The sequence below is a fragment of the Grammomys surdaster genome, unplaced genomic scaffold (assembly GCF_004785775.1).
Source record: "Grammomys surdaster isolate TR1022 unplaced genomic scaffold, NIH_TR_1.0 125951, whole genome shotgun sequence".
NCBI lineage: Eukaryota > Metazoa > Chordata > Mammalia > Rodentia > Muridae > Grammomys > Grammomys surdaster.
In genome coordinates this window covers 4363180-4376906 of record NW_021620772.1, presented here as the reverse complement: position 1 = coordinate 4376906, position 13727 = coordinate 4363180, and the positions used below count along the sequence as shown (strand labels likewise).

The window sequence follows — 13727 nt, the reverse complement described above, 5'->3', positions numbered from 1 at the left end:
ACTTGATGCATTGAAGTCTGTATGGGTTCTATGGCTTTTCTGTGATCACAGGAACTTCAGATTGGCACAATAGTTTATAGCAAGCTTCCTGAAGATAACAGCTGTATATCTTGTTCCCCTGTCAGCACACATGCAGGCCATTTCCCAGTATTCTGTGTGGGAAGGCAGATTCATGGGTTGGATTCCTGGCTTAATATCTTATCAGGAGTATGAAATTAGGCCTTTATTTAACATGAGTCTCTCATCTGTAAAACAACATGATACTAGTACCTCACCGCTTTGTTGTGAAATAAGATGGTGTACATACCAGGCTACTAAATCTAGCCAACAATAACTGCTAATATAATGGTGAAAGACGATGATCAATGATTATAGCCTATTGCCTGCCTTCTCATATTAGTTCATAAAATAGCCTTAAATTATGGAATTCCTTTTTTGGGAGGGGGCGGAGACAGGGTTTGCCTATATACTCCTGGCTATCCTAGAACTTCCTCTGTAGACCAGACTGTCTGCAGATTCAGAGATCTGCCTGCCTCTACCTTCCAATTGCTGGGGTTAAAGGTGTGCATCCCCAGCAACTATCAAACTCTGGAATTCTGTATTTCACTATGTCCCTTAGAGCAGAATGTCTTTCCTGCCATCTAGACACAAAGATAACAACTTCTCGGTGGTAAACAAATCACATGCACATGACCACACACACAAACACACTTAGACATTTGAACGTATTTGAATATAAATGAGAGCAGAAGAGAATTGCGACAGACACTGGACTCCAAGCTTGCTGTAAACCTTAGTGTCACCTTTGACAGCTGTTACCTCAGAGAGATATAACATGTCAATATCAGTTTATTCATCTATAAGTACTATAATAAAATGAAATTGTATTTAATTATAACACACCTTAAGTAACTCATGGCACACTTTATTAATAATTATTACATTATGTGTGTTCACATGTGTGCCTTTTAAAAGAAACAGTTTATTCTTGTAGGACACTGCTTTTACCACTTTCTTATCTTTCTACTTTATCAGCTTTTCTAGTAGCTTTTTGAGTCCCTGGTGCAGAGTAAGTGAAACTTGTTAGAAATCATTAGAGTAGACTTTTGTATGAAATAAAGGTTGTAGGTGAGGGTATAGCTCAGCGATAGAATACTTGCCTAGCACTTGCCTAGCATGTACAAGACATTAAGATCAGTCCCCAGCTCTAGAAAATAAAATAGGCAGATTTTAAAATGGGTATTAACTAGCCTCAAAAACGTTTAGGGAATTCCAGAAGCATAAAGAACAAAGTACCTATATGTATGTAGTTCATTTAAGTAAACTTTTAATCAGTTAATTGCTATGTAGATAGAGTCCATCAGCACAGGAATTTCCGAAATCCTATGAGACAGTGAACAAGGCAGCCTTGATCAAATGATGGGAAGGAAGTTATTTGATGAACACTAAGAGAATGTGCAAATGACTTTACAGGAGGAATAATTCGATCCCAGGTAAAGTTAGGATGATCACCATGGTTCATGAGAAAGTTATCTTTGTTTCCTGCCACCAATGTGTGAGTCTTTCTCAGAGAAGAGGGGTACAGCATAAGTGAGCAAGAACCCTCTGTTTCTAGCAAGGACATTCACAAGACAGATGATTTGGGGGCAGTGTCCCATGTTTAAATCATTTGTTTTCTTCAGAGTGCCTGAGCCATCTACAAACATTATCCTGGCAATCCTCTTAGCCTCCCTATTAAAGATATAGTTTGGGAAACTATTCTCCCTCGTTTTAATGTTACCCTGGCTAAAGGCCTTAGGCAGACTTGGAGCTGGAAGTTCAATACTGAGATTTTGAATCCCCTGGCAAAGCTCTGACTATTCAAACAGTAATGGAAACAAAGTCCTTAGACATAATGATGCAGCTTGGAGTTTTGTACTCAGAGCTGAAACGAAAATGCTCTTCCTCTTACCCTTGGATCATAGAGCCAAATAGCTCACCAAATAGTTCACCAGATTCTGACGTAGAATGCAATGGTCAGGAATAGGGCCTGTGTGTGTAGAACATAGCAAGAGGCTTCTGAATTCACAAGGAGAAGCAGAAGTGAGTCCACTTGTCCTTGACAAGTTGCATTTGATAAAAACCAACTCAGGTTTACTTGAAGACATATTTTGTTCTTGCTGCTGTTGTTGTTGTTGTTGTTGTTGTTTGAGATCCTGTAGACCAAGCTGGCCCTCAACTCTGATCTGCCAGCCTCTGCCTCCCAAGTGCTGGGATTACAGATGTGCACCACTGCCAGAGCAGCCAGTGTTTCTTTTAGATGGCATTGATTAAACTGTTGTCTCTGGAGTATCACTCTTATACATTCTTCATTGAATTTAAAACAGACAGCTCCTGAACTTTGGGGTTAAACCTCAAGCCAACCCCCAATTAGTTTTCTAACTTTGCCAAAATGACATGTCCACAAATCTCATTTTCTTGGTGGCACCTACTTAGAAGAATTTTTAGAATAAACAGACGCAGCATTATAAATTCATAGTGAAGCTCAGCAAATGTACTTCCATAGGCAGATCAGTCTTTAGTCCCTGTCTCCACCCCTTGGGTTTCTAGAACAGCACACATGTCCTGGTTCTACTTTGCCATACATTTTATTCGATCCACACTATTCTTTTCTGATATTTTCCTCATTTTGTGACTCACAGTGAAGCTCGAAGTTGTTTGTATGGCTAGGCTTTACTATATTTTACTTTGCCTCACATCTCAAACACTGATACGTGAAATTTCGAAGGGCCAGGAGAGGGAGAAATGAGATAAGGACGTGCAGAGGCTTCTGGAAGCTTTTACTAAGTCCGTGCAGGTGAGACAAACGTAAGTAACGATACATTTGTTTGATTCATGTATGATGTTGGCACATGTAATGCTGGCAGTCGTTAGAAAACAGTGCGTGCCAGTACGTTTACTAATAGAGTTAGAGTGACCCATGCCAAATAGAATTAGTCTGTGAAGACCTGTTGAAATACGCACTTCTTAGGAAAAAGAAGTATACTGTTACTCCATAGAAAGGATGGGGCAAGCTTTTTCGCATATGGGAAGAATGCTTTATTTGAGAGAGAAATGAATGAGTTTATGGGGGAGTTGGTTTCACTTGGCTGCCAGCTCTGAGTGTGGGGTCTGTGGGCATGGATTTTGATTTGTCTGATGCTTCTATATCACTACCTAACCTTCCTGCTTGCTTGCTTTTCTTCCCTCACCCACAATTGCCTCTTTCTAAGGGATGTGATTCCTATGGTTCACCAATCCAGCATTTGTTTTTTATACTCTGGGACTTTGTAAATGATTACCTTACCACTGTGGTTCTGTTACCACCTAGGAAGTGTTGGTGGCAATGGAGTGGTGTGTTTATTCTTGTCCACCCACCCTCCAGAACTTTTTCTTCCTTTGCAAAATGGAGACTTAAGCTAGGGGTCTTGGAGGATGGGTGACACAGTGATGAGTATACATTACAGCAAGGCTCATCTTGTGTGACACCAGTATAGACAGCCGAGAACCCATGAGAGAATGGCTACTGCTCAGGGGGCATTTTCCATCCAGAATTCACCATCTGTTTCCTGTGTTATTCTTACGTAGAGACCCCAGAACAACATGCTTTTGACTCCAAGAGCCAGAGCTTCTTTCTGTTTTTCTTTATTCTTCTAACTTTCCTCTAACAAAGCCATAATAACAGTGTCAGCGGCAGCTTTCTAGTTAGTATGAGTAATGTGGTTTTGTATTTTCTATTTTTATTTTAATATGCTTCCTCTACTGTGGATTTTCTTTGTTTTGTGTTAAAAATTAGTGTTAAGAAAATGCAGTAATTCAAACTGTAGTATGTCCTGTTTTGGGTTTTTTTGTTTTGTTTTTTGGTTTTTTTTGTTTTTGTTTTGTTTTGTTTTTTTTGTTTTGCCAGTACAGCTCTAAAGGAAGCCTCTGTCAACAATAAGCATTTCTGTGTCCTGAGAGTGGGACATAGACTACTAACAGTATTGGCTCCTGAACATAGTAACCCAGACTTTAGAGAAATTGGCATGTAAATAACAGAATAGTCTTTGTTTCCAGAGTGCCGGTTCATATTAGATCTGTTTATTCATAGTTTGTTGATAAGACACGAAATTGGCAAGTCAGAGAAGCACCTTAAACTGACTCATTTATTTGCTTGTTTTTAAATATCCAGCCCCAGTCAGAAGTTTTAAGTGAACAATAAGATATGTTCAGAGTCCTCTTGAGAGAGTAATTAAGAGCTCCTTGTCTCTGTGCTGTCGTCTCTGCCAGAATTTGAGTTCATGGTGAGTCTGTTCCATTGAGTCAGCCATCACTCTCTCAGCAGTGGGATTGCTGTCCCACGCACTGACAGGTGAGGGAATGTCTATCTTGCAGTAGCCATGGACAGCTGCCAGATTTTGAGACCTGAAAGGCCAGTGCTGGGAGCTTTTCAATTCTGAATTGGGGTTCCAATTTATAATAGCAGAGTCAGGGAGGCCAGTTGAATCTGTGGCCAACACAATGGTTTTACAAAAAATAAATTTCCCTCCCTTTCCTTTCTTGAGGTGCTTTATTACTTTAAAATATGAGTATCTCCGTCCATTGATCTAGGGTGACTCTCTGCTGGATTCAAATTGTGGTTTCTTAGGTGAAAAGGTCAGCGTGTTATTCATTCAGGTGCACATCGATGGAGATTAACCGAAAGCAGTTCAGGACATGTGGATGTTGTTGGGCCTAGGGTACCTGAAGGAAGTGTATTTCTTTCCTGCCTAGCCTTCACTTCCTCAGCCATAGAAAGAGGACGCCCTGTCTGCTGGGAGTGGGGGAGGATTTTCATTGGCAGTGTATTAACTGCTGCAAATCCGTGGCCAAAGGGTGCATAAGAGCCCTTGAGAATCAGGCATGTCACCTCTGTAACATCACCTGATTTAGTGCTTTTCCTCGGGTCTTCAGTGTCTCAGGGGGCCTTTTTCCCTTGCAGTACTGATCTTTCAATGAGGTGCTAGTGTCTGTCCTGAGCAATAACAAGGAAAAACCATGAAGTGTGAACAGCTCTTATTAGGGGGTAAATGTCATTAACGCTTTTGTAGCCTTCTCTACAGTCTGAATGCTCTTGTCAAGAGAGTGACTCACTGAAGCCTTCCTGTAAATCATAGAACAGAGTTTCAGATGCTGAAGTTTTACATTTTAATTAAGCAAAGCCATTATCCCCCTTTGCATTTTTTTGGGGGGGGTAATCAGCTATGCCTGCAACCTTTGGATAATCCTCTAAAGTAAGGCTGAAAGAAATTGTTACTGGAAGCTGTTTTAAGGCCTTGAGAAACGGTTACTGTAAATGGAAGTTTTAGGTAATTTTGGTGGTAGCAGAGCAGATGCCTCTCAGTTTACCTGTTTTAGATGCACAGACCTATATGCTCATATAAGCTGCATGTTTATATATGATAGGAGAAAACACTAGCATGTCAAGCTTATGAGACTAAAGCAATTAACAAAATACTTAAAGCATCTAACATTTAAATAATGGTCTTATTTTCTGTACATACACAGAATTGTTTCTGTGTTCATTAATTTTCTATATGCAAATTTCTAAAGTTTTTTGAAGCAAAAATATTTATAGGCAAGAGCTTGCTTTATTCCACCTCTTCTATGAGTCACACAGTAGTCTGGGTTATAGCTTGGAATTGTAAAATTCAATAAAAATAGTTACATGGCAGACAAGTGAGAGAAATAAAGTATTTTTTTTACTCTGTTATTAAATGTTAATAAAGAAAATGTAAACATTGTTAAAACATGGGAAGTAAATCCAGAAAAGTTAGGGGCAAAGTAGAAATTAAATTAATGATCTGATGCTATTGGTAACTTAAAATATAGAATTTAATATGCTTTTTATTTAGAGTATAATTTTTAAAATTTGTTCCCCCCCACTTTTAAAATTACAGGGGTTTTGTTTTGTTTTGTTTCATTTCGTTTTTTGTTTTTGTCTTTTGCTTTTCTTTTTTACTTTTCCTTCTTTGTAAGACTGAAGAGAATGGGTTTATTTAACAGAGTCTTACTTAAGTGGTTACTGTCTACAGGTGGTAATCAGGCAACTTGTTCTTGTTTTAGCTCTCAGTGGTAGAGGGTGACTTCCACCAAACAAAGGATAAGAACAATCAGTAACTGCGTTTTGTAATGAATATATAAGCCAGATCTATAGCTAGGACATTAGCCAGGTATAAGTAAATGGTTTCTTTGGACATATTTCTAACTTGCTTGAGAGGATAGTACTAAAAACAAACAAACAAACACACACCAAAACCAGCCCTCCCCCCCCCAATTAAGCCTTCCTCAGATCCCTTGGCCAAACAAAAGTAGCTTTCTATCCCGTCCCTATTTTTTTGAATTCTGATATTTATTTTCTTTTGATTTAATTAGATTTTGCTGTCTGTTATGGAAATGGACACCCGTTTATTAAATTACAGAAGTTAGCAGCGAGGGTTTATTTCCTGTCTACTATTTAACTTATAAGTGATTTGTCAAGTTAATCTACCTTTATTGTAAAGTTCCCTTTTGGTGAGAATTCAAAGGTGACCCATTTGAGCTCAGGGAGGACCATGGGTAGAAACCTGTGTGAACTCACTCACTTAGAAAAGGTGATCTCGGTGGAACTGCCTTTGCCAGTGCTACATGGGGAGTAATTGAATCAATTGTATATGTTTTACATTAAATTAAAGTGTACATTCAATAAAAACATAAACTTTGGAAGTAGTCTGCATTCTGTTTGCTAGTTTCCTTTGCTCAGTGTGTGGAATTTTAGTTCATCTGAACCTTGTTTTGGGAGGAAGTTGTATGTGCATTAGGAAAATGACAGTCTTGTGCCAGTAGGAGGTTCCTAAGGGAGGTATTCTCACATTTGAGGGACTGTGAGAAGACACTTTAAATAGCACCATCTGCCTTGCCCGCCTCCTTCTCTCTGTTCTACCTTACAGCTGGATCCAGTTAATATAGAATTTGCCCTTTCTCAGGTTCACATTTTGGGATAACTTTGATGCCTATAGAATCAAAATTATCAAAGATGTACAGACAGACTTCATGAGTGCACCAGGTGGAAGAAGCTTTAGTACTGTATTTCTATATAGAAGAGTATCTGGGCCCTGAAAGGGGCGCACTGGAGGGAACACCTCTTAAAAGGGAGATGTTTTGTCAAAGAATACTATAGAGTGGGGTGTACAGTTATGATTTATTCACCAGAAGATGTCTTTTTGAAAGTCCAAACAGCATTCTGAGGACGAGTTATGGTCTCCCAGTGTCGGATAATTTAAATTTCACAAATGTTTAAGACATCCCTATACCATTGTCAAATGTCTTGTCATAAGTTTAGTTGCCATTGTTTTAGTCGTATTTGGGTTTTTGTTACGATTGCTGGGTTGTATTTCTTTATGAATTCACATGAATCTAGAAAGTCAAAATGGCAGAATTTCAGTGCCAGTGTTACATGGTGACAACATATGTTAGTTCTCTCCAGCATTCTTTCATTCTTGTTATACCTGTTTTTACTCTCACCTTCACTTACCTCACTAGTGAGGAAGGTTTGCGAGGGTCATATGTTTTTAGTGTCTTGAGTGAGTTTTAGGGAGATTGGATAACTTCGCACCTTTGTAGAATGTGTCTAATAGGTAGCACTATAATTCAAATATGTGGTGTAGAATGGTGTTCATCAAACTAAAACATATTTTCCTGTGGAATAAATATATGAGTAGTATGAAGATCTTTCCTCGTCTAAAGTATTTGAAAATCTAAGGAATAAGAACAAACCTGAAACCTCTAAATGTATTTAAGGAATATTTCCTATTTAGAAAAGAATTCTGTGAAGTGTAACATGGTTTTTGATTTTATATGGCTTAAGAGTGCGATAGAAATTAGTAAATTTGGTAGCGGCTAATATATTAATAACACTATGTATTTACACATGCTTTCTACATTTACATGTTTTAGTAAACATGTTATACTAAGAAGTAATTACCTCTGTTTAGTAGACAGGGATTTGCAGAACTCCACAGCAACAAAGTGCACATGGGGGTTATTGATAGCTGTTTATTGAATTTTATCACATTTTTTTTCTTTTGTAACAATGTTAGATGTCATGAAGGAAACTATAAACTGTACAGAACGGCCTTTTGAAAGCTTTAAGGAAAGGTTAGAAATGTGGCCGGCAGCAGAGCAGCAGCCTTAGGTCATCATGGTAGAGTTTTGCTTCAGTGAAGGTCTATACTTTCAAAGGAATGTGCTAGTCATGTATAGTTCCATGCAAAGTATCCAGAGTGTACTGGCTTAGTCAGAGTAAGTTGGCCATCTACAGTGAGTGGATGTTGACTAGGGCTGGTTGGTCTAGGGCAGCCAAACTTACGTATTTGGGTGTTAAGTTGCTAATAGTTGTTGGTTAGGGCAATTGAGGTATTTGGTTTAGCCATAGTTCAAATATGCATAGCTCTAGGGTTCTGAAGAGCAGCAGGAGAGGGAAAACTGAAGTGTGCAAGCCTTTTGAAGTGTCTGTTTTCTTCTCATCACTGTCACCAATACAAGTCAGGTCGCAAACACAAGAGTGAGAGTTGGGAAGGTGAGTCTTAGGATACAGACGTGGGGGTGGGAGGACATGAACTATGTGGGGCTAATACTGTAGTACGTGGTCGTCCGAAAGCCTTGGGAGCTCATTGATAATTATACGTACAAGGAAATAACCTGTGCCAAGATGTCTTGTTTGGAAGTTGTCGCCTTGTTTGAAGCCGAAATAGTGCTGACATTAGGAGTAGTAGCAAGAGTACTGTTGATGAAAGAAATTCAAGTTGCTCACAGTCAGATTCCTGGGTTCAAGGCTGTGCACTTGGGAATCGAGACAGCCTGAAAGGCTGTAGCCTAATTATGATTCCAGTAAATTTCATCTGTGCAAACTTCATAAAAGGACCCAGCATTATTCTGGAAACAGTCAAACAAGAAAGAATCTTCAAGAATACTTTTACTTAGAATTCATGTCTTTATATAGTACCTATCCCTCTCTTTTAAAACCTGCTTTCTAGCCCAGGCTAGCCTCCAACTCATAATCTTCCGGCTTCTCCAGTGTTGGGACTGTGGACATATGCCACCACATACTAGTATTTACTTTTTGACATCAGCCTTAAAAATGGGGATCAAATAGCAATAAATATTTTGTTTCACCTTCTAGTAACACTTAGGTAATTTAAATATATGAACAAAAGATCCCAAAGTTTGAAGTTCCTATTTTTATCTCTCAGAACTGAGAGACAACCTATGGTTCTGAGGTTATTTTTCGTTTTTAGAATTTGGAAGTATGTCAGTTTTGACCACAGTTGAAAAACAAAATCATTTTGCTTTCCAAGTCTGCTGAGCTAGAGTATGTAACACTTTAATGGCTTTCTTTGACAGTTGCCTTGTAGTAGATGGTTAAACATCTGCAAATTATTTGTGTTTTCAGAAGAAACCCTGTGCAAGTTTTTAATGGAAATATGTAAATGTTACTGTCCTAGTGTGTGAATAGGAAATTCGATTGATAATAAAGGGAGTACACTTTTTAAGTATCTGACCTTACCTACAAAAGGAAATAAAGACACTAAGCAAAAACAGTTTACTGCCTATTTGCTTCTGAAGGGAAAACATATACTTTATCATTTAAATAAATGATAGGCTATGTAAACTGCTGTATTTAGCAAATGACAAAATCAAATTTTGTTTGATAATATGGAGTCCTAAGCAAGAAAGCATAAAGGGAACAAAATTCAGAAAGGGAAGAAACATGTTGGCAAATACTTGGGAATGCCCTCCTCTTGGCTCTTTATGCTTAACAGTAATGGGATGCTGTAAGCATAGACAGAAATCAGATGCAGTGGTCGCAGCTAAGTGTTTCATTCCTGCATTGCTGCTAATCAATTCTCCCTCCCGTGGTCAGTTTCAGGAATTTAGATCAAGGAAACCTGGTAATGGCAGAGAAGATGCACAGGGAGCACCCAAATGAGGGTCCCCCAGTAACACGCATTTGCACTGAGTAAACGTTCTGCCTTAAATAATAACATTTAGTTCATTGGACTTTGTTTGGAAGCACTTACACAGTTATTGATTCATTTGTTGGTCACAAAGTCTGCCTGTGCTAGGCAGACTTGAATGTTTAAGAGACATGTTTTAGAAGTCTGACATTTTTTTATAGTTACATTGAAACCACCTATATTGCTAGTAATAAGAACGTTTGTCTTAAAAGTTAATTTTTAGACTGTTTCTCATTAATAAAATTAATTTCCATAAAAATTTGCCATCTGCTATCAGAAGCCCTATAAAACGTACATGTTTGGCTCTGTAACATTCACCCTGTCTTTTTTCTGCTGGTCGACATTCATAAGATTTCTAAGTGACTACCTAGTTAGTTTCGTGTATTTCTCCTTATACATGATTTACAAATAGCAATGTTAAACATATAGTGTTTAAGTTTATAACTAGAAATTGAAAGAATGAAAATGTGGAAATAGCATCTTATATAATGTTACATATTATATAGTATGTAATTTGTACACACACATGCTCACATACACACAGTACACATATATACGTACATATAATCAGATGCAGATACAAGAGCATGACCATTCATTTTGATTGTCATTTCTGACAACTGTGCTGTATGTTTAACCATAAGTAATTTATCTCTACATTTTGTTTATATTGATACCCTGTGAGCTGCCTTCCCCCCAGCTGGCTTGGGTTCAGAACTCTTTCACCCTTTCATGCTTAGTTTTCCTTCTTTTTACAATAGATCAATGTGTAACCTTTTTTAAACAACGATTTTAGATGGTTAGGATTTACTAATTGGTTATAAACAGAACAATCCAGGCATATACAGAAATAAAAAACAAAATCCCTCTGTGTCTGAGACTTAATCTTAGTGTTTATTTCCAAAGGCTTTGCAGGGTGTTTCTGTACAAGACACAGACCAGGTATTTCATTTGTCATATCTAGTGTTTTTCATATCTAGAAATCACACTCCATTTTATATTTTACAAGACTTTATAAAGGTAAGTGATCCAAAATAGAATATATAGTTATTTTTAATCTGCCATAGCAAAATTCTCTTTCTAGTCTCAAATGGGGACAGATGGGATTGTAAAACTCAAATGAGTATGCATTTTCAAGTGAAGCCTTGAGATCTGAAGTGAGACAACTGTCAGTTGTCAGAAGAAACCTGTTCTGATTATATGACATTGGTTAAATGCTGTCTTGGAGTCTTCTAAACAAGAAGGAACCTGGTTTGCAAGTTAATTGCTGATTATTGTGACAATGTTCAGTTGATCCAGCCCTTCACTCTGAGACTGTGGAGTTGGAAAGAAAGCCTCACTTAGTGTGAAGGTTGCCTCACTGTGTAACCAAGGATGGCCTCAAACTTGTGATCCTCCTCACACCTTCTAAATGCTGAGGCTACAGGGTTGACACACCAATTGAGTGTCTATACAAGTGTTTACCTATAAACTAGATTTAAACAGAAGTCAGTAACCTCAGAAGCACAGATAATTGTAACACAGTTTAAGTAATTAAAAAAGTCTTATGTATTTTTTACCCTGGTTTTTAAATTATTTTTTTTTTACTAAGTAAAATTTAGTGATGCCTCTGGACGCTCAGCTTATTGAATTCTTGAACATACCGTAGATATTTGTCATGGCTGGAATGAGCCAGCCCTGGTAGGTCATGTGACAAGCCATTTCTCATTAGTGGTAGAAAAGGGACAAGGGGCTGTGGTCAGGGCCTACTCTAGATTGAGGCTTTATGTCTCCTTAGACATTCCATTTTCACTTCAAATTATTAAATACCACCTGGCCCTATAAATTTTGGTATTTATTAATATAAGGCCTTGGATAGGAATTAAATTCAGAATCTGTTATGGAAAGGGCAAAAGAATACTTCATAGTTTTACATTTTTAGACTGATTCTTATTTATTTACTTTTTATGGTGGGGTCTGATGGTATCGTTCAGACCAGCCTTAAACTCAGAATCGTCTCACATCTGCATTTACAGTGCTAGGATTACAGGCATGTATCACTCTGCTTGGCTTTTAAATGTGGCTTTTGTTTCTCTAATTTTTGGCTATTATATGCCATTAAAAGCTGTTTATTTTGATGCCTTACTTAATAGATTTTGTAGTTAATATTCCCAAATGCAACTCCAGTAGCAAGGATAAACTATCTAGATAGTTTTAAGAGGTTGTGAGGTTGTGTTAAATATATATATATATATATATATATATATATATATATATATCTCACATAAATTAGTGCATACATTGTTACAAAAGAAAAACAATTATTTTAAAAATTGTTAATATAGGCTAACAACTGAAAATAATGAAATAGCATTAAACTGAAAAATGCCATGCAGCTAACAGAGCTAACAGGAGGGTTTTAGGTGTTTGTGCATGAGTATGAGTGCAGGGTTGGGGGAGGGGGGTACACATGGTTGTGAGTGCAGGTATAGGTATTTGTGGGATTATTCAGAGGCCAGTAAAGCATGTCAGATGTCCTGTTCAACCACTCTCCATCATATTCTCTAGTGACAAGGTCTTTGACTGAGCTTGTAGACTGGCAGCCAGCACACCCCGGCTCCTTCTAACCCCAGCCCCAAACACACAGTTACAGGTGTGTGCACTGCCTGGCTTTCTACATGGTGCTGGGTATTTAAACCCAGGGCCTCTGTTTGCACAGTAAGTGCTCTGCCCCTTGCATGCTCAGCCATCTTCCCAGAGTCGTGAAGTTTTTCTCATGAGTTCCTCTTCTTTAAGAACAAAAGACATAAGCCTCTTGCTGTATAGCTATGGTGTCTTATTAATATAATTATCTACATTTGAAAAAAATTCATGATAAAAATATAATTTTTGTGTGTAGGACAATGTAAAATATCTTAGGTAGATTAATATAGCTGGATTTAAAAATGCTGATATGTATGATTAGGAAGAAAATTGAATGTATTTTGTATATAACCCTTTAAGTATTAATCTGACCAGTTCTTAGTGTAAATAATGTTTACTGTCATAAAATAAACACAGTGGAGTTTGCACCATATGTTTTATAATTATTTGTAGCATATTTTATTTGTTTGTTTTTACTGAAATGGAACCTACAGCTAACTCTCTGAAGCTATGCTTGTATAAAAGGCAATTAAATTTGTTCACTAACAGCTTTACAAACCAATATCTCTAGACAGCTTTTGTTTTAAAAAAATAATAATTTAAATAATAACCCTGCCCCCACTCCCAAGACACAGCCCCAAAGAGAAATCCACTCCACTCCCCTGGTGCCAGTTTCTTGAATTTAAGTATGTGAAGGAAAGAGTCCTTACAGTGTACCAGAGGAGCACCTAACCTCTACGAGCATGGGAAGGGGGGAAGTTGGCTTAAGCAGCTGTGGAGTATGGCCTTTGAAACTGAGGCTACTGTGGTCTCTTAGTTTGTTTTTGTTTTCTTCCCATCCTGCTTGCAGGTGTTTGATATTGTCAGAAATAAAGGCTCCCTTTAAAACATTTAGGTAATTTTAAAAACTGTTATTATATTCATAATCACTGTTTCTCTTGATCTCAGGGGAGGCTGGGTACCCTTGATTATCTTTAATAGAGCATATGAAACTGATAGTGCCAATGGGAGGTGGGTGGCAAGTTTTGTAATATGCCTACCTCCCCCCACCCCCACCCACTTATTGCTAAACAT

At 37.8% G+C, this 13727-nt stretch overlaps 1 protein-coding gene across 2 annotated transcripts in view; it reads left to right on the top strand.

The window, feature by feature from the left end:
* Bnc2 (basonuclin 2) overlaps positions 1–13727 on the top strand; it is a 334323-nt gene that overhangs the window by 225992 nt on the left and 94604 nt on the right. The window lies entirely within an intron of this gene.